The sequence below is a fragment of the Salvelinus fontinalis genome, chromosome 31 (genome assembly GCF_029448725.1).
Source record: "Salvelinus fontinalis isolate EN_2023a chromosome 31, ASM2944872v1, whole genome shotgun sequence".
Lineage (NCBI taxonomy): Eukaryota > Metazoa > Chordata > Actinopteri > Salmoniformes > Salmonidae > Salvelinus > Salvelinus fontinalis.
In genome coordinates, this window is record NC_074695.1 from 40319493 (window position 1) to 40341819 (window position 22327).

A 22327-nucleotide genomic window follows, 5' to 3' on the forward strand; every position below is an offset into this window, starting at 1 on the left:
TCACAGATTTTACTGAGTTACAGTTCATATAAGGAAATCAGTCAATTGAAATAAATTAATTAGGCCCTAATCTATAGATTTCACATGACTGCGCAGGGGCTCAGCCATGGCTGGGCCTGGGAGGGCATAGGCCCACCCACTTGGGAGCCAGGAATGAATTTTACTTATCTGGTTCATAAATCATTTAAATAGGTTTGTTAAATTAATCTAATCACCCAGCCTCGTGAATTATGCGTGGATGCTTAGGCTAATGTTGTATTCTTCCCTTATGAAAGATTCCACCCGCAGACTATTCCAATCTTTCTGTGATATTACTTTTGCTGTAGTCCACAAAAGTCGTGGTCAGTCCTTACATTCCGAATTGAGGAACGACACCGGCGACCGTTAACATCAATCCAACAGTGTGATTTCGAAAATGAACGGGCAGATTTGAAACAGTATCAGCACAGCTGTACGTGGCCATTATTGTAGCGCGCGCGTCCTTTGTCCTATTTGGAGAAAATAACGTATATTTGACGGCTGGTGGTGCACACCACTAATGGAGTGTCATCTCTACAAAAATGAGTCATAAGAAATTATATAGCTCGTCAATTTCCCCATTTAATTAAGGCCACAATGCTCCATATCACATAGGATGTAGGCCTACCCGCCGCGAAGAGAGGCAGTAACTGAACGATATCTGATTGCGCCGCTGGATGGATGTGGCATGCTTAGTTCCCTTTGGCAGTGGGAGTAAACCGCAATAATAAGAAGTCCTTTACTGGGACAATATCATTTTCTTGGTTGTCTTCTCCTCTGTGCTTAGCCTATATTTGTAACATCTATACAATACATTATTGATGCGCAATTTCAACTACACATTTTTTTTCTTTCCCCTGGTTGAATATTATTATTTGACTCAGAGGAGAAAAGACTCCTAAGATGTATTTTGATCCAGATGTCATTGCAAAAACATTAGAACTATACCGAACAAAAATATAAATGCAACATGCCATTTCAAAATTTTACTGAGTTACAGTTCATTAAAGGAAATCAGTCAATTGAAATAAATACATTAGGCACTAATCTATGGATTTCACATGACTGGGCAGGGTTGCAGCCATGCGTGGGCCTAGGAGGGCATAGGACCACCCACTTGGGAGCCAGGCCAACTCACTGGGGAGCTGGCCCAGCCAATCAGAATGATTTTTTCCTCACAAAAGGGCTTTATTACAGACAGACATACTCCTCAGATTCATCAGCTGTCCGGATGGCTAGTCTCAGATGATACCGCAGGTGAAGAAGTCGGATGTGGAGGTCCTGGGCTGGCGTGCTTACATGTGGTCTGCGGTTGTGAGGCCGGTTGGACATACTGTGGCATTGTGTTGTGTGACAAAACTGCACGTTTTAAAGTGGCAATTTATTGTCCCCAGCACAAGGTGCACCTGCGTATTTATCACGCTGTTTAGTCAGCATCTTGATATCACACACCTGTCAGGTGGATGGATTATCTTGGCAAAGGAGAAATGCTCACTAACAGGGATGTAAACAAATTTGTGCACCAACATTTTGAGAAATAAGCTTTTTGTGATTATCGAAAATTTCGGGGATCTTTTATTTCAGCTCATGAAACATGGGACCAACACTTTACATGTTGCGTTTATATTTTTGTTCAGGATAGTTTGTAAGTCATTCGTCAAAGTTACACATATTGTTTGTCTACAGTCTTTTTAGCCTGGTCTGTTTTTGACAGGCTCTTTCAGAGATGTGGAAGGGAGTGGACAAACACATGGGGTATTGGCTAAGTTCTCCTTATGTGGCTTCAGTTGTAGTGGGGTGCTTCCTCCTTCACATCTCCTTTGATCTCGGGCAGTAGGAAGTTCAGAGGTTAGAACCAGAAGCCAGGACGTTTCCAGTTTGAATCCCGTGCTGGACAATAGGGGAGATGAACTGGCCACCGCAAGGTAGATCACAGATAGCCTCTCCTGCATTTGAGCGAGTCACTTAAGCCCTACAATCTTCCAGGGGCGCTGTTCTGCAGCTGAATCTGTGCTTCCACTTTGAGGTGTCTGTCTGAGCCATTCGGGAGCTTAAGGTAAAATGTCCAACTCTGATGGACTGTCAAAGTGCTATTTAAAAGTCTCCTCTTTGTCCATGTTTCAGTTTTTCTCTAGACCTTTGTGTGCCGGCGACATTGCCAAAGCAGCAAGGCGCCAGCCCAAGTCTGCAAGCCAAACATCCCCCAAAGCCAAAGTCCACAAATCATCTGATATCAGTCTGGCTTCATCAACATTTCCAGTCAGTGGACCTGCATAATCAACAACTCATTACATAAATATACAGTTTACATATGGCTATGTCCCAAGGAAAATGCTGGCGAGCCATAATATCACTGAGTATAGATTAAATAAATTGCAGGATGTGCACCCACATAAGAACCAGATACAGAGTAATGCCAAATGATGTATCAAATGATGCTGTATCTGTAATATAAACATACTGTCTAACATGTTGTTCACTTCATTAAACAAATAAATACAATGCCAGCGTTGTCTGTGGCAATGTGGAACCCTAGTAGCCTATCAAAATAATTTCAATGAAGGTCTCAAACAAAGTGTTGCATAAGGAGCCAAGATTTAGTCCCACGTCCTCCTACTCTTTGGATGAGTAATTTAGTGCTTTGCAAATCTGTCAGTGAAGCTTAGTGAGACATGGTGGGGGGGGGGGGGGGGGGGGCTACAGCATGCATCACATCATCACAGATAGAGATAGATAGATACTGTAGATATACAGTACCAGTCAAAAGTTTGGATAAACCTACTCATTCCAGGGGTTTTCTATATTTTTACTATTTTCTACATTGTAGAATAATAGTGAAGACATCAAAACTATGCAATAACCCATATGGAATCATGTAGTAACCAAAGAAGTGTTAAACAAATCAAAATATATTTTAGATTTTAGATTCTTCGAAGTAGCCACCTTTTGCCTTGATGACAGCTTTGCACACTCTTGGCATTCTCTCAACCAGCTTCATGAGGTAGTCATCTGGAATGCATTTCAATTACAGGTGTGCCTTGTTAAAAGTTAATTTGTGAAATTTCTTTCCTTCTTAATGCGTTTGAGCCAATCAGTTGTGTTGTGACAAGGTAGGGGTGGTATACATTTAAGTATACAGAAGATAGCCCTATTTGGTAAACGACCAAGTCCATATTATAAAAAGAACAACTCAAATAAGCAAAGAGAAATGACAGTCCATCATTACTTTAAGACATGAAGGTCAGTCAATCCAGGAAATTGCAAGAACTTTGAAAGTTTCTTCAAGTGCAGTCGCAAAAACCATCAAGCGCTATGATGAAACTGGCTTTCATGAGAAATGCCAAAGGAAAGAAAGACCCAGAGTTACCTCTGCTACAGAGGATAAGTTCATTAGAGTTAACTGCACCTCAGATTGCAGCCCAAATAAATGCTTCACAGACTTCAAGTAACAGACACATCTCAACATCAACTGTTCAGAGGAGACTGCGTGAATCAGGCCTTCATGGTCAAATTGCTGCAAAGAAACCACTAGTAAAGGACACCAATAAGAAGAAGAGGCTTGCTTGGGTCAAGAAACACGAGCAATGGACATTAGACCGGTGGAAATCTGTCCTTTGGTCTGATGAGTCCAAACTTGAGATTTTTGGTTCCAACCACTGTGTCTTTGTGAGAGTAGGTAAACAGATGATCTTGGCATGTGTGGTTCCCACTGTGAAGCATGGAGGAGGAGGTGTGATGTTGTGGGGGTGCTTTGCTGGTGACACTGTCTGTGCTTTATTTAGAATTCAAGGCACACTTAACCAGCATGGCTACCACAGCTGTCATCAAGTCAAAGGGTGGCTACTATGAAGAATCTAAAATCTAAAATAGATTTTTATTCGTTTAACACTTTGGTTACTACATGATTCCAAATGTGTTATTTTATAGTTTTGATGTCGTCACTATTATACTACAATGTAGAAAATAGTAAAAATAAAGAAAAACCCTTGAATGAGTAGGTGTGTTCAAACTTTTGACTGGTACTGTATATATATATAGAGAGAGAGAGTAAGTGAATAAGTGTGTGAGTTAATGAGAGTGAGAGAGAGAAAGAAATAGACAGAATATAAAGTAGATTGATGGAGACAGTATATCACACAAAAGGATACAGACAGATAGACAGGTCAGTGTGTTTGGAGAGACAGAACAGAGGTGTGTGTTTTTGAATGTGAAGCTGACCTATATCTCCCCATTGGTTTGTACGTTGGGGTGGGAGAGCTGCGCATGCCCCCAGTGCCTTGCCGCCAATCAGCACGATGCATCGGCCTAGGCCGAGAGTGCCTGTCTCTCCAGAGCTGTCGGAAAAGACGAATGCTCCGTGCCGCAGTAGGCCGGCGTATACACCGGAAGCGCCGCCTGCACACACTCGTAGACGTGAAGCCCCGCGACCCTAAAACCCAACAAGCACTTTGCTTTGGCCCCAGGAGAGACTCATTAAGTCACTGAAAGGATCTGGTCATTCAAAGAGAGCTTTTCACCTACCGCTCGGGAAGTGAGCTAAAATAGCACAATGCCACACTCAAAAAGAGAAGTCACTTGTCTAGTCAGGGAGTGGTTCCAAGCCTGTATTCCCATTTTGTGGTAACATCGAGTGAAAACCTGAAAGGGAAACGCAAAACCCAGAACAATACAATAAAGAGTAGAACTATTCAATTTATTTTAGTTGAACTGACATTTGTGTTTCCAAGCAATTCTATGTGACGTGTGTGAACTACCATAATGGAGGTCCCATTAGGAAGTTAATAACATCTATTGCTGAAATGTAAATACAATATAAATATGAGTCCGAATAATGTCACGAACGCTGGCGAACATGTCTTAGAAACTAACGGCACCTTACTGACATAATTCACACGTTATGGAGTATTATGACATGCTTATGACATTATCATGAAGGCAACACTATGCCTCCTATAAGTGAATGGCGAACAGCTGATAAGTAGAGCCAGATATAGTAGAGCTTAGTCAGAAGTTGCCCTGAATGAAAGATCTAGGATCAGATTACCTTTCGCCTGTTTTTACTGTGTTGTTTAAGAGACACAGGTCTCCAATTTATTAATGACACAGGTTAGGTCATAGGGTCTCTCAGACCATGTACATACATAGTGCAATCATGACATCTTTAGGGGTGACATTTTCTGTTTCAAGTACAAGGACTCAGAGTGTTGTGGCGAGTGTTCTTGGAGTGCTATCAAATGGCTGACTACAGCGTCATCCTCCCATGCATACAAACAGCCCACTTCAGCGTACCATCATCAGCATTATCTGTTACTGGAAGTTATCTGACACTCCCATTGTCCATGTGAGCGACTGGGCCTGAATGGAAGCAGAGTGGGGCTTACTATTCCGAGGTATTAACTGATCTTCCCCTTTTGGAATAGTGCAGAATAGTGTAGTGTCATGGAGTACAAAGCCTGTCTCCAGCATGGGGGAGTCAGAGACAGTTTAGGAATTACAGCTGGCGTGGCCCGCTGAGTCATCCACTACAGGCAGGGAGGCAGGAAGGCAGGCAGCAGATGTGAAGACACAGCACTCTCACCAAGTGGGATGAACTAGTCCTTCAGAAGCCAAGATGCAATCTATCTGACTCATCTTCAGTGAATGACGAATAATCAACTTGTGAAAAACAATTATCCCAATATGATATCTCTGATGCAGAGTGATCGGCAGCACTTCATTCCAGGTTGATAAAGTACTTGATTGAGTCATTAGGGACTGGAGGTCATGCTGAAGACACGCTGACAGTGAATGAATGATCAAATCCTCAACTTTGCACAGAGCAAAAGTATGTCCTGTGCGTTGGTGTAGTCTCTATTGATTAAGCAATCATAAAAGAGCGAATTATGACAAATATTTTGGGGGAGTTCAAAAGGTATTCGGACTCAAAACCATGAAAAGGAATAAACCAAGGAGGTCGAGATGCAAAAATAATATACTTAATTGAATCCATGCTCAAAAGAATGCATAGGGTGAAAGTGCAAGGTGCTGTAAAAAAAACATATATATATTAAAATCAAATTTTTGGGGGTAAATAAAAACAAACTACTGTAAAAAAAAGTCTCTAAACTTAAAACATTTATTAACATCATGATATGTTCTAATTCAATCCAAGGCAATAACAAACACATATTCATTGTTAAATTAATATAGTACAAAGTCATTGTTTATAAACTTATTTCTTTGAGAGGTGGCTGTTTGAAAATAAAGCATTTTTTTAACACTATTATTTCAATCAAACATATTGAGTTGTTCTCTTATTACATTGAAATATACTGATCTAATTAGGAATTGTTTTATCCTGTCCCACCTTTTGAAATCAACGCCGAACACCCACATTAAAAGACAGTAGAATGAATAAGCAACACTCCTACAAATATCACCAGGTGATGGGATTGCATACCTCTCCAGCATGGCCACATGGTGAGTAGTCTGTCTGCAAACATTTTGGAGAAAATTTGTGAGCATGTTGGTAAATCTTCATGTATTTTTAAGTGTCACTGCCGAACATCTAATATATCAAGAAATATTTAAAGTACGGTTTTGGGACTAAAATATGTTTACTGGGATGTCCATCTGTCCAAATGAAAGAAAGCCAACCATATTTTACCTATGGGGATTCTTTGAAGTCCAAAATAAGCCCACACCAAAATTGTCACAATCAAAACAATTGACACCAGAGATATACACTCACCGGCCAGTTTATTAGGTACACCACCCGAAAATGGATCGCTACTACAGACAGTGAGTCACATGGCCGTGGCTTGTTATATAAAGCAGGCAGACAGGCATCGAGGGATTCAGTTACTGTTCGATTGCACGTTAGAATGGCCAAAACGAGTGACCTAAGCGACTTTGAGCGTTGGATGATCGTCGGTGCAAGGGCGCCGAATCCAAATCTCAGAAACGGCTGCACTTCTGGGCTTTTCATGCACAACAATGTCTAGGGTTTACAGAGAATGTTGCGACAAACTAAAACCATCCAGTCAGCGGCAGTCCTGTGGGAGAAAACAGCTTGTTGATGAGAGAGGTCGAACGAGAATGGCAAGAATCGTGGAAGCTAACAGACGGGCCACAAACAGACAAATGACGGTGCAGTACAACAGTAGTGTGTAGAACGGCATCTCAGAATGTACAACTCGTCGGTCTTTGTCACGGATGGGCTATTGCAGCAGACGACCACACATGATGGTTCCACTCCTATCAGCTAAAAACAAGAAAAAGCGGCTGCAGTTGGCACGCGATCACCGACACTGGGAAGTTGAGGAATGGAAAAAATATTGCCTGGAACATGACAGCGAGTTCAGTTTACTTGAGTGGCCTGCTCAGTCCCCAGACCTCAAACCAATAGAACATCTTTGGTATGAGATGGAACGGGCTGTTTGCGGCATGAATGTACCGCTATCCAATCTGCAGCAACTGCGTGATGCCATCGCCTAGGCATGGACCAACATCCCTGTGGAACGTTTCCGACATCTTGTAGAATGCCCAGAAGAATTCAGGCCATTCTGGAGGCAAAGGGGGGTCCGACCCGGTACTAGATGGGTCTACATCATAAACTAACCAGTGAGTGTAAAGAGGTCTCATCTTTGAATCTGTGCCATTATGGCATCTGTGACAGCACGGGCATCTCGAACTACGGAGGACCACTGTACTGTGCACTACTGTACTGTACTGTACCCCAATCTACTGTACTGTACTCTACTGTACTCTACTGTAGTAGGGATGTGACAAATGGAAAACATTTCTTCATGTTTAAACAGACATTTTTTATCAGTTTTCCGTAAAAATCCCTTGTGAATTCACAATGCAGAATATGGTCCTATTGTGTATAACCGCTATGGGGCAATGATTCAGTCATAGGCTGAATCTCAAACCGAAAACTTGGCCCCTAAGTCCTGTATCAAGGGGCCGCTTTCTATTGTGATCACTATTTAATAGTTTGATAGTGGTTTTGGTCTCTCAACATTCCAGCTGCCACGTATCAATATTACAAAATTATACATCTATTTGTGAGCATTGGCTCCCGTGACCTGTTGTGCAGGTCACTCGCTATGAAACACGGGCACTTGGGACAGACACAGACGCACACTCTGATAGACAGTGAGAAAACAAAATGACAAAATGACTTCTCTCTACTCATGCACAAAATATGTGCAAGTGTATCGGCCACCAGTGATTTCCACAGCTGATTTAGCTTGTTGTAGCCTGCCTGCTAGCTAGCTAGCTAGCTAGCTAGCTTCACTGACAAACACAGGGGCAGGTTGACGTTTATTGTCATGAGTCTTGTCCTGGAAGCAGAACTGAGTGACTTTCCCTTAGATAGGCGAGCTGCAAAGTCAAAATGTGCTATAAATATTGCTTTTTGGACTTAATTTAAGGTTAGGAGGCTAAGCATTATGGTTAAGGTCAGGGTTAAGGTTAGAATTAGGTTTTATGATTTTGTGGCTGTGCCAGCTAGTGACCACTCTGCAGAGCTGCCTCCAGAACAAGATTCATGACAAAAAAACGCTAACCTGTACACAGGGATGGAACTTTAGCAAGCTACAATAGCTACACCTAAAAGGGTTCTTCATCTGTCCCCATAGGATAACTTTTTTGGTTGCAGGTAGAACCCTTTTTGGCTCCAGGTAGAACCCTTTGGGGTTCCATGTAGAACACTCTGTAGAAAAGGTTCTGCATGGAACCCAAAAGTGTTTCCCTGCAACCAAAATAGGGTTGTCCTATTGGGATAGCACCTTTTCTCTAAGAGTGTAAGGATGTTAGGCACTGCACTGATAAACAGTGTGTAGCTTGTCACTCATTTGCAATAGTTTGACAGCTTGCTGATGAAGTTCCCAGTAGTCAGTCCGTACTTCAGCATGTTTACAAAGCACCAATCGTTGTAACATTGGGTCAGCTAAAAGCACAGCGCAGCAGTAGACTCGATATACTGACTCAGGGCAGAGCAGGCTGTTCTCTGCTGTCGCTTGCCTTTCTCTGCCACTTCTCCAACTTAATGGTGATAAAGTGCAGGGCACTTCATATCTGTGGTAAATAATTTGAAAGATGCATATCTCCCAACTTTACAGCATTGCTGCGTTAGGCATTTGTTTAATTTACATTTTTCCCTTTATTATGATGATCGGGACCTGTTGGTGGTAGTTTTGTAATAACTGCACTGGGATTTTAATTTTGTGATAAAAAATGTAAATCTAAAATAGGTTAAGGATTTATTTTTATGTTGACTTCCCAATTTTGCTCAAACATTTTAACATTTAAAAGTTCACACCCCTATAATGTAACCTACTCTACTCTACTATAATGTACTCTACTATAATGTACTATACAGTTGGTCTTTAACTTGTCATGCTCTCAACTTGCTAGGTCTGGATCTCGGAAACAATGTCCTGGTATAAATATTGGTCTTGGAACCTGGATATAACCTTAGTTTTTGGTTTACAAACTATAAGCAAACCATTTTGAAGAAGACTCCAGCCACCTAAGTCATAGACTGTTCTCTCTGCTAAATAGCTAATCATAAATGGCTATCGGGACTACCTGCATTGACCCATTTTTGCACTAACTCTCTTGCACTGATTCTAGTATGCACACACACTGGACTCTACTCACACACTCACACAGACTTACACTGACACCCCAACACACACATACAGTAAATTTGAAAAGTATTCAGACCCCTTGACTTTTTCCACATTTTGTTATGGTACAACCTTATTCTAAAATTACCCTCATCAACCTAAACACAATGCCCCATAAAGACAAAGCAAAAACTGCTTTTTAGAAATCTATACTTTGTTGAAGCACCTTTGGCAGCGATTACAGCCTTCTTGGGTATGACGCTACAAGCTTGGCACACCTGTATTTGGGGAGTTTCTCCCCTTCTTCTCTGCAGATCCTCTCAAGCTATGTCAGGTTGGATGGGAGCATAGCAGCACAGCTATTTCCAGATCTCTCCAGAGATGTTCGATCGTGTTCAAGACCATGCTCTGGCTGGGCCACTCAAGGACATTCAGAGACTTGTCCCAAAGCCACTCCTGCGTTGTCTTGGCTGTGTGCTCAGGGTCTGAATACTTATGTAAATAAGGTATTTCTGTTCTGTTCTGATTTTATACATTTGCAAACTTTTCTAAAAACCTGTTTTCGCTTTATGGGATATTGTGTGTAGATTTCTGAATAAGGTTGTAACGTAACAAAATGTGGAAAAAGTCAAGGAGTCTGAATATTTTGGAATGCACTGTACACACACAAACACTACATACGCCCACACACACACATAACATATGCACAAACTCACACACACACTTTTACACTCACCACATTCGCTGTTGCTTCTGTCTATTATCTATCATAGTTAAGTGCCTAGTCACTTAACCCCTACATAGCTACCTCAATTACCTCATACCCCTACTCATACTCCCTGTATATAGCCATCTTATTTTTACTCATTATTGTTATTCGTTTTTCACTGGATATTTATTCCTCGTGTCACTATTTCTATTTTTTATTACATGTTTTATCTTTAACTCTGCATTGTTGGAAAAGGACCTGTAAGTAAGCATTTCACTGTTAGTCTGCACCTGTGGTTTACGAAGCATGTGACAAATAACCTTTTATTTTATTTGATAATTGGCTTATCACTTACCAACTCATAGAAATCCTCACCTAGCTGATGGTGGAATGGCATTGTCTATACTAAAACGAGTTATAGCCATCTAGTCCTTCATTTACCGTGCTTTCAGAAAGTATTCATACCCCTTGACTTAATCCACATTGTGTTGAGTTACAACCTGAATTAAAAATTGATTAAATATTTGTTTAAATGGTCACCCATCTATACACAATACCCCTAAGTCAAAACATGTTTTTGACATTGTTGCAAATGTATTGAAAATTAAATACAGAAATATCTCATTTACATAAGAATTCACACCCCTGAGTCAATACATGTTAGAATCACCTTTGGCAGTGATCACAGCAGTGAGTCTTTTTGGGTAAGTTTCTTAAGAGTATTTTGGGGTAAGTTTCTTAAGAGCTTGGCACACCTGAATTGTACAATATTTACCCATCATTAAATTCAAAATTCTTCATGCGCTGTCAAATTGGTTGTTGATCATTGCTAGACAACCATTTTCAAGTCTTGCCATAGATTTTCAAGCAGATTTAAGTCAAAACTATAACTCTGCCACTCAGGAACATTCAGACATTGCTTTGCCACATTTTTGGCAGGGTTACTTGAGTGCCTTGTTGCAAACAGGATGCATGTTTTGGAATATTTTTATTCTGTGCAGGCTTCCGTCTTTTTACTCTGTCAATTAGGTTAGTATTGTGGAGTAACTGCAATTTATTGAGCAAAACTTATTTAGATTTGCCATAACAAAGGAGTTGAATACTTATTGACTCAAGACATTTCATATTTTCATTGTATATTAATTAGTAAACATTTCTAAAAACATACAGTACGAGTCAAACGTTTGGACACACCTAGTCATTCAAGGGGTTTTCTTAATTTTTACTATTTTCTACATTGTAGAATAATATTGAAGACATCACAGCTATGAAATAACACATATGGAATCATGTTGTAACCAAAAAAGTGTTATTACAAATCAAAATATATTTTATATTTGAGATTCTTCAAAGTAGCCACCCTTTGCCTTGATGACAGCTTTGCACACTCTTGGCATTCTCTCAACCAGCTTCATGAGGTAGTCACCTGGAATGACTAATTACAGGTGTGCCTTGTTAAAAGTTAATTTGTGAAATTTCTTTCCTTCTTAATGCGTTTGAGCCAATCAGTTGTGTTGTGACAAGGTAGGGGTGGTATACATAAGATAGCCCTATTTGGTAAAAGACCAAGTCCATATTATGGCAAGAACAGCTCAAATAAGCAGAGAAATGACAGTCCATCGTTACTTTAAGACAAGAAGGTCAGTTAATCCGGGAAATTGCAAGAACTTTGAAAGTTTCTTCAAGTGCAGTCGCAAAAAACATCAAGCGCTATGATGAAACTGGCTGTCATGAGGACCGCCACAGGAAAGGAAGACCCAGAGTTACATCTGCTACAGAGGATGTTCATTAGAGTTAACTGCACCTCAGATTGCAGCCCAAATAAATGCTTCACAGAGTTCAAGTAACAGACAGTAACAGACTCAATATCAACTGTTCAGAGGAGACTGCGTGAAATCAGGCCTTCATGGTAGAATTGCTGCAAAGAAACCACTACTAAAGGACACCAATAAGAAGAAGAGACATGCCTGGGCCAAGAAAGACGAGCAATGGACATTAGACCGTTGGAAATCTGTCCTTTGATCTGATGAGTCCAAATTTGAGATTTTTGGTTCAAGGCACACTTAACCATACCATACCATATCATTCTGCAGCGATACGCCATCCCGGCTGGTTTGCGCTTAGTGGGACTATCATTAGTTTTTCAACAAGAAAATGACCCAAAACACACTTCCAGGCTGTGTAAGGGTTATTTGACCAAGGACAGTTATGGAATGCTGCATCAGAGGACCTGGCCTCCACAATCACCCAACATCAACCCAATTGAGATGCCTTGGGATGAGTTGGACTGCAGAGTGAAGGAAAAGCAGCCAACAAGTGCTCAGCATATGTGGGAACTCCTTCAAGACTGTTGGAAAAACATTCCCCATGAAGCTGGTTGAGAGAATGTCAAGAGTGTGCAAAGCTGTCATCAAGGCAATTTTTTTATTTTTTTATTGAACCTTTATTTAACTAGGCAAGTCAGTTAAGAACAAATTCTTATTTACAATGACGGCCTAGGAACAGTGGGTTAACTGCCTTGTTCAGGGGCAGAACGACAGATGATTTTTTCCTCGGCAATTCAATCTAGCAACCTTTCGGTTACGGGTCCAACGCTCTAACCACTAGGCTACCTGCCGCAAAGGGTGGCTACTTTGAAGAATGTCAAATATAAAATATATTTTGATTTGTTTAACACTTTTTTGGTTTTACTACATGATTCCATGTGTGTTATTTCATAGTTTTGATGTCTTCACTATTATTCTACAATGTAGAAAACAGTACAAATAAAGAAAAACCCTTGAATGAGTAGGTGTGTCCAAACATTTGACTGGTACTGTATGTCTATCTGAAACATGTTGGACAACATGTGTGCTTAAAGTTAGAAAAAATAGGATACAAATTAGATTTTTTTCCCAACCCCCAATTTGCACCACTTCTGTAGATTGACCCATATACTACCATCATGGAGTCAAGTATTTGCCAGTAGCATGTGGTAAGGCCAGCGGCTAGGTTGGCAGTGGTATTCACACTTTTTCTGTGAGAGCCCTCCTTTGACATTTGAAAAACTTGGCAGACCTCATCCATGTACAATGATTCCCCACGATATTCTCATGGTCGAATTTTTTGACCTTCCATCTGTCCCAAAGTGTCATCTCCGCCAACTTTATTATATTTGTGTGTTTTTATCTTCGTTTTATATTCTAGCAGTAATAGGTCCACTCAACGGAAGCAGAGCTTTCAACGAAAATCACAGAAGCGGGGTACACACCAACCTTTCCCCATTAAAAACAGTTCAGCCACGCCTGAATTCAAGCAATAATGAAATGTCATGAATGATATACAGGTAACTGCCAAAATAAAGGAAACACCAGCATAAAGTGTCTTAATAGGGCATTGCGCCACTATGAGCCAGAAATGCAGCTTTAATGCACCTTGGCATAGATTCCAAAGTGTCTGTAGCTCTATTGGAGGGATGCAACACCATTTTTCCACAAGAAATTCCATCATTTGGTGTTTTGTTGATGGTGGTGGAAAACGCTGTCTCAGCTGAGGCCCCACTCCAGAATCTCCCATAAGTGTTCAATTGAGTTGAGATCTGGTGACTGAGACAGCCATGGCATATGATTTACATAGTTTTAATGCTCATCAAACCATTCAGTGACAACTTGTGCCCTGTGGATGGGGGCATTTTCATCCTATTGGGGCTTAGTCATGGTAGGCAAAATAATGGCCTGCCCAGCACATGACCCTAAGCATGATGGGATGTTAATTGCTTAATTAACTTAGGAACCACACCTGTGTGGAAGCACCTGCTTTCAATACACTTTGTATCCCTCATTTACTCAAGTGTTTCCATTATTTTTGCAGCTACCTGTATATTCATGTCATTGTCACCAGTGAACTCCATTACACTCAAATGTTACTTCAACTTCAACCAGTGAATGCTAGCGATGCTACCGCTCTGTCTTAATGAGTGTTAGCATGCTGATAGCACACCCTGCACACTAAAATGTATATTTGAATAGGTATGCAGTAGGTTGATAAAAATATCAACAAAGTTATGACGAGCTGCAGTAGTTCCGATGTTGTTGTTTTTTGTCACTGGTTATTTTGACAAATCACAATTTCGCAAGTGTTAGCATCTTTTGAATTTCGGAAGGGGAAAGGAAATTCGGGCCCCAAACTTGCAAAGAGAGAGGGTGGAGCTTCTCGTTCCAGTTCCACTCCTTGTTCTAGCATTTCTTGATCACTTCTCTTAACATGTATGGACCCAGAACTTAATCGAGCAGCTGACCAATTACACAATACTTTAGTTCCGGGTTAACTGAGATTAGCTAGTGATAGTGATGCACAAGCTAGGCCTATTTGAAACATCACCATCTCCTGGCAGCATTTACCTGACAGTGTCATGCCTGCTCCCGCTCCTCCTCGCTGGTGCTCGACCTGACAGTGTCACGCACACCTGTCACCATCATTACGCGCATCAGCGCTCGCTGGACTCACCTGGACTTCACCTGGACTTTTTGTTTTCCACTGTCCGTATTCTGTTCCTGTCCGTGTTTCATTAAGTGTTCCCTCCTTGTACTTGCTTCTCGTCTCCAGCGTCTTTCCTCACAGAATGCTGACACCAATATTTGAAGCATCAGGGAGGGTTTTGTTTTTTGTTGATGACGTCGGGTCCAGGTGCCGCGGCCGTAGGAACCGGGGGTGCCTCAGCTGGCTCATCGGGCTTCCACGCCTTTGCCGACTCGAGAGGTTTCCTTGCCTCGGTTGGCTCGGCAAGCGCCCATCCCACGTCATGCCTCACCCGGGTTGTCGGGCTCCACGGCCCAGCTGGCTCATCATGCTCACATCCCACGTCATGCCTCACCCGGGTCGTCGGGCTCCACGCCCCAGCTGGCTCATCATGCTCACATCCCACGTCATGCCTCACCCGGGTCGTTGGGCTCCACGCCCCAGCTGGCTCATCATGCTCACATCCCACGTCATGCCTCAGCCGGCTCATCAGGCTCCCACGCCTCAGCGGGATTGTCAGGCTTTCACACCTCTGCTGGATCGCTGGGCTTCTACGCCTCAGCCGGCTTGTCCACTGCACCAGGCTGGCCCAGGTGGGACGCCGGTTTGCGCCCCTGGGGGGGGGGGGGGGGGGGGGGGGGGGGGGGGTACTGTCACGCCTCTTCCCGCTCTTCCTCTCTGGCGCTAGAGGGCGCCAGGCTGCACATCATTACTCACACCTGTCACCATCATTATGCACATCAGCGCTCGCTGGACTCACCTGGACTCCATTACCTTGTTGATTGGGGAAAACTCCGTATTCTGTTCTTGTCCGTGTTTCATTAAGTGTTCCCTCCCTGTACTTGCTTCTCGTCTCCAGCGTCTTTCCTCACAGACAGATCAGTAGCTTGAAAATCCCCCCAAAAGCTTGAAAACCTAAATGAAAACCCATTTGATTTTTGCCCAATGTTTAGAAAAGAAAACTAAAACTGAACATAACTCATAATGATTTTTATTGTATTTTAGTTTATTTTTGAGTCGACGATAATAGTTTCAGTACAGTTTTAGTTTTTCAAATGTTAATTATTTCAAACGTTAATTATTTTATTTCAGTTTACTAAATCGTTTTTTCATGATTAGTTTTGGCTTAAATTTCAGTTTTAGTTTACTATAATAACCTTGCTATCTAGTGCACCTGCACCACGTAATTCACACGTCTAAAAAAGAATCGCAGTCGGCAATGCCCTAGTTAAAATATTTTAAACAGAGGGGCGGCAGGTGACAAGCTTGTGTGTATGACTCATAAGCAGCCTTAATTAATAATACTGAATGACTAGGAACAGTCTAATTTCTGTTCAGGTGTGTATGATATGGAATATTCTCAAGTAATGTGCAAATGCATAGGCTACATGTAATTTGGTGTATGATTGCATGTATAATTGTATTCAAGTGTGTACCTCAATGTGTATTTGTAAATAGTATTTGTGTTCAGTATATTGGTCTTTGTTTTCAAAAGTGTGTGGTAAATGTGTGCTCATGTTCAGGTGTGTGTAAGAAAGGGTTTGTACTGGTGCTCAGATGTAGGCCTGTCAATGATATATAGATAGATGTGGCATATGAGTTAGTTAATTCACCTGTTTCATTTGATGAGTAACCTTGCAGGAGACCTGAAGACTTGTAATTTTGTGTTTGGGCTGAAAGACCCAACGTCTTGGCTTTTGCTTAGCAGGTTATTGCAGTCTGGACGATACATGGTCAGTAACATTGGTGCCAAGATTGAAAGGAAGAGTTAAAGTAGTGGTGCCAGTTCACCAGACGGGCTTCTTCTGACACCGTGCCAGAGACCTAAAGAATTGTGTATTGGCTCTCTCAGAAGGTTTAGCTCAGTAGGCAAATGTGGTCTTCAGTCACACCGACAACCAATTTCCAATATCCTGTCTGTTGTGTAATATATGGTAATCTACAGACAAAAGTGGTGGCAATAAGCAGTTCCTCAGTTCCTTTCCTTATGGCCCTGTTAGACAATACTTAAATGATTAGGTTGGTGCAAACAACTGGCCACAATGCAACGCAACGGCAGAGCCAAGACATGCGAAATCATTACCTGCCATTAGACACGAAAGCTTGGTATAACTTAACAAAAACACAACAAAAATGTTTTACGCAATTCAATAGGAAACAGAAAAGTTGAGACAAAGTACTACAGTCTCTGCCTGAGGATGAATATGTGCCTGATATAAATGATTGATAATGTTCATAAGACACCATTGTAGTTGATACATTGAAGAGGTGCAAGAAAGGGAAAACCTAGTCAGTTCCACAACTGAATGCTTTCTACCGAAATGCCTCTTCTGTATTTAACCCTCTGATTCAGAGAGGTGGGGGGGCTGCCTTAATCAAATGCCCAGGGAGCAGTTGTTGTTCAGTGCTCACTGCCTTGCTCAAGGGCAGAATGCCCACCTTAGGGATTTGAACCAGTGACCTTTGAGGTTACTGGCCCATCGCTCTTAACAGCTAGGCTACCTGCTATGTGCACGTTATGCCAGAAGCATTGGGGAGTTATGCTGTAGACCTAACCACAGATGCATCCATTTTCTAGTAATTTCTGTATTGTAATTTAATATTTTCTATGCTGCCAAAGCGTTGTATTTTCTGAGATCCAATACTATATACATAAAGAATGTCATTCATAAAACCATTCAACTGTCTTCTATCTTCTTCTCACAAACTCAGAAGTTCTCAAGCCCTTAATTTTAAACAGTTGAACCGAGTTCTTGCAATGAAATCATACATAGATAGAGCTTATTCACTCTGACTGCAGGCAATGTACAGTAAGCCATGACTTCTCCGATGATTACAGCGCTCGTGCCTTGTCAATTGATAACGGTTAATTCGTTTCGAATTCTGTCTTGTTCATCAAATTAGGCATATCAACATTTCATATAATACATTCAAGGATTACCTCCCATGTAGGCACAGTTTATGCTATATTTATTCAAGAGGTTTGCATATAAATTCTAGTCTCTGGTTTTCCAGTCTGTGACTTTTTTTTGCTGTAGGGTTGGTTTCGCCATGACATCAACATGTAAGTGAAGAGAAATACTGTTTACCTTAAGCATTGAATTAGCAATAATACGCAATTATGTTTTGTTTAATAAGCAGCATTAGTAGCTACTTATCTGGTTCATAAATCATTTAAATAGGTTTGCTAAATTAATCTAATCACCCAGCCTCGTGAATTATGCGTTGATGCTTAGGCTAATGTTGTATTCTTACCTTATGAAAGATTCCACCCGCAGACTATTCCAATCTTTCTGTGATATTACTTTTGCTGTAGTCCACAAAAGTCGTGGTCAGTCCTTACATTCCGAATTGAGGAACGACACCGGCGACCGTTAACATCAATCCAACAGTGTGATTTCGAAAATGAACGGGCAGATTTGAAACAGTATCATCACAGCTGTACGTGGCCATTATTGTAGCGCGCGCGTCCTTTGTCCTATTTGGAGAAAATAACGTATATTTGACGGCTGGTGGTGCACACCACTAATGGAGTGTCATCTCTACAAAAATGAGTCATAAGAAATTATATAGCTCGTCAATTTCCACATTTAATTAAGGCCACAATGCCTCATATCACATAGGATGTAGGCCTACCCGCCGCGAAGAGAGGCAGTAACTGAACGATATCTGATTGCGCCGCTGGATGGATGTGGCATGCTTAGTTCCCTGTGGCAGTGGGAGTAAACCGCAATAATAAGAAATAATTTATTGGGACAATATCATTTTCTTGGTTGTCGTCTCCTCTGTGCTTAGCCTATATTTGTAACATCTATACAATACATTATTGATGCGTAATTTCAACTACACATTTTTTTTCTTTCCCCTGGTTGAATATTATTATTTGACTCAGAGGAGAAAAGACTCCTAAGATGTATTTTGATCCAGATGTCATTGCAAAAACATTATAACTATACTGAACAAAAAATATAAACGCGACATGCAATTTCAAACATTTTACTGAGTTACAGCTCATATAAGGAAATCAGTCAATTGAAATGAATTCATTAGGCCCTAATCTATGGATTTCACATGACTAGGGAATGCAGATATGCATCTGTTGGTCACAGATATCTTAAAAAAGGCATGACAATGGGCCTCAAGATCTCATCACAGTATCTCTGTGCATTCAAATTGCCATCGATAAATGCAATTGTGTTCGTTGTCCGTAGTTTATGCCTGCCCATACCATAACCCCACTGCCACCATGGGGCACTCTGTTCACAACGTTAACATCAGCACACCGCTTTCCCACACGATGCCATACACGTGGCCTGTGGTTGTGAGGCCGGTTGGATGTACTGCCAGATTCTCTAAAACAATGTTGGAGGAGGCTTATGTTAGAGAAATTAACCAAAAATTATCTGGCAACAGCTCGGGTGAACATTCATGCAGTTAGCCTGGCAATTGCATGCTCCTTCAAAACTTCAGACATCTGTGGCATAACTGCACATTTTAGAGTGGCCTTCAATTTTCCCAAGCACAAGGTGCACTCATGTAATGATCATGCTGCTTAATCAGCTTCTTGATTTGCCACACCTGTCAGATGGCAAAGGAGAAATGATTACTAGCAGGGATGTAAACAAATTTGTGCACAACATTTGAGAGAAATAAGCTTTTTGTGTGTATGAAATATTTCTAGGATTTTTTATTTCAGCTCATGAAACATGGGACCAACACTTTACATGTTGCGTTTATATTTTTGTTCAGTGTACATTGTAATGCTGGAGAACACAAGTTGACCCGGATGCTACATTTTATGCATGTGTGGTTGCACCGGCAGTGAAATGTATTTTCGTGAAATTGAAGCTATACTGGACAAGACTTTGCATCGATAGCTAAGTAACGACATGAATTATGAATATAGTATATCCTAGTATATCGTCGCGCAAATGGATACTAAAGAGAAGTTCTTTTCAGCTTGAGGGACTTGGGATATCCTTCCGCCTGGCGAGATATAAATATCAGAGTAATTCCGTGCCACGGGTGTGATGAGCGTGCCACCTATAAATACCTGGGCGCATAGCGTTACTTCCTCTTTTCTTCCCTCGGCTACACAGTAGAGTGAGAAGTGGATGAAGACTCTGTAGATTCGTTTTTGTTGAGTGTGTAGAGTATACTGGGAAGCAGTGGTGGGCCGTCAGGGCCTGCAAGGCCTTCTCTGCTGCCTAAACATCATCAGAATATACATTTTTTTTTAAATATATTTTCCCACAAATATGTATTAAATTATTCCCCAGAGTAAGAGTTATCCTCTTAATTTCATAGCTTTCCTCTTGGTTGCACTGCTTCCAGCCCCAGGTTGAGATTTGGAGGGCTGGTCTTTATGTTAGATCTTTTATCCAATCATATTCAGCCATCATGTGTTGCCAGGGGTCTAAAATCTGCCCTCAGGCCTTCAGAATCAACAGTGTGGGCGCTTGTAGCTTATAGTGAATGGAAATGAAAATTTAGTGTCAACCAATCAGCTTTAGAGTTGGCTATTGTACGCCTACTGGCTGGCTCCAGTGTTACACAGGAGCCAGCTAGCAGGCGTAGTGCGTGCACGTCTTTTGATTGGATTACCAATATTGAGAGGCAGGTCCTATGGGCAGGTCTATGCAGATCTAGGAAACTGAATTTGATAAACGAATTAATTCGCGTACTACTAAGCTGTTTTTTTCAACCCACAATGGCGGAAGGAGGAGAAGATATCGATTTGGTCGAGGATATAATTATAACGCCATTCTCAAGACAAACTTTTCAAGAAGTCGCCCGACGCCACAAAGCCTGTCACAGGCGGGAAAGGGGTTCGTTCGCTCGCCACTTTCAAAGTTTCAACTACGAGCGCTGTCAATGGCTCACAGGCGCCGAGAAGCACTGCAAACTGTACTGCTGGGAATGCCTATTATTTGCAAGTGATCGATTTGGTGTTCGGAGCCACACTGGCTTTGCAAACTTGAGTTGTCTAACCAAGGCAGCAACGAGACACCAAAGTACGGCTGGGCACTTACAAGCAATGGTGCTTTTGAAAACTTTTGGGGACACCGGAGTGGATCTACAGCTCAAAGAACAAGCACGCAGGGCAACGGAGCTGCACAATGAAAAGGTGAAGGGAAATATTGAAAAGACTCAACACTGTTTACCCAAAAATTTCAATTTGTCAATTTCAAGGTGACGCAACGCCTGGTTATACTGCGTTTCTGTCTAAATGTATAGTGTCTAGAGCCATGGCATCATAATGATGGTAATAAGAGGTGGATTAATTCGGGTGGGACTGTGTAGTACCTCACTGAAGGCCCAGGCCCCAGGCCCACGGCACGCCACTGCTGGGAAGAGCTTAATCCTCCCAGGAGTGCTCTGCAGTGTTTTGTCGTCAAGATTTATCTTACAGGTCGACACCGTGCTACGAAGTAGGGTGAACGGGTTGGGCCAACCCGTTCACGGCACTAGGCTCAGTTGTCTTGTCTGTCCGTATGTTAACCTCCTGGCTAATTGCGTTACCTCTTGCTTGTTAGCTTCAGCTGGACACTAGTCTATTTTCTCTGGAGATTGAGGCTGGGTACCTCACCTACCCAGGATAGGGGAAACGCTGTGTGTTATCTAGCTCTAGCTAAACACAGTTGCTCTCCAGAAGTAGGACTGATGATTGCTGAGTCGCAACTTAATTTCCAGGCTTTGTTTCCTAGCTAGCATACTCTCTTGTTGGCTTGAGCTGCAGCTGTTGCATTTCGAGCATGTGCGCCTCTGTAATCTCGCAAGAGTTGGCCAGTCTGTTCTCAGGACATCTCCTCACACAGTCTGTTACTGTGTCAGTTGAGTTTGGCTCCTCACATCCATACATTTTGGGCATTGTGAGTGGAATTTCTCGAATGTATTCTGATATCCATAGAATATATTATTACTTACTTCACATATTGCCCTGAGAGCAGAACTACTTTATACTTACTCCTGGTATAGTATTAAATGGGTGGTATTAAGACTATTATCTGGTCTATAAAACACATCTGTATTTCTGATTATGTCTAGACGAGGAGAAGATTATCCATGCCATACTTTTGCGATAAATGCAATGCTGGCTTGCATGTTTTGTGCTACTCTTGGCCGACGCCTATGTGATGCACGATTAGCTATGATGACGGAGACAAATGCTAGAAGCTCCGGGAGCAGTCTCAAGCGTAACAACCCTCCCCAGCGGTGGGCCCTCCCACCAAGCAGTCCAAGAAGGACAGGGGACTTACTCTGGATGAGTTGGAGGCCCAGGCAGCCTCTCTGTTCTCGCAGGTCCGCTCTCTCAGCCCAACAGGCTCTGTTGAAGACTTAAGACAGGATCCTGATGCTATCTCCATCCTTGCTGGTAATGATCTAGACAAAGGATGGGCCACCTCAGTCATCCTGATGGGTGTGGCCCCGGTATCGGCCTCTTCTCCCAAGCCCATCGGGAAAAGTGGTAGGAGCTTGTGGAGTG

General features: G+C 41.9%; 1 protein-coding gene across 3 annotated transcripts in view; it reads right to left on the reverse strand.

The window, feature by feature from the left end:
* The window catches only part of LOC129830237 (probable G-protein coupled receptor 153), a 67055-nt gene extending 48497 nt beyond the window's left edge, over nucleotides 1-18558 (reverse strand). For all 3 annotated transcript variants that reach the window (XM_055892645.1, XM_055892643.1, XM_055892644.1), the window contains exon 1: nucleotides 18097-18558. The gene's annotated coding sequence lies outside the window, so the exon portion shown is untranslated. The remainder of the gene's footprint in view (nucleotides 1-18096) is intronic.
* Between the last annotated feature and the right edge of the window lie 3769 nt (nucleotides 18559-22327).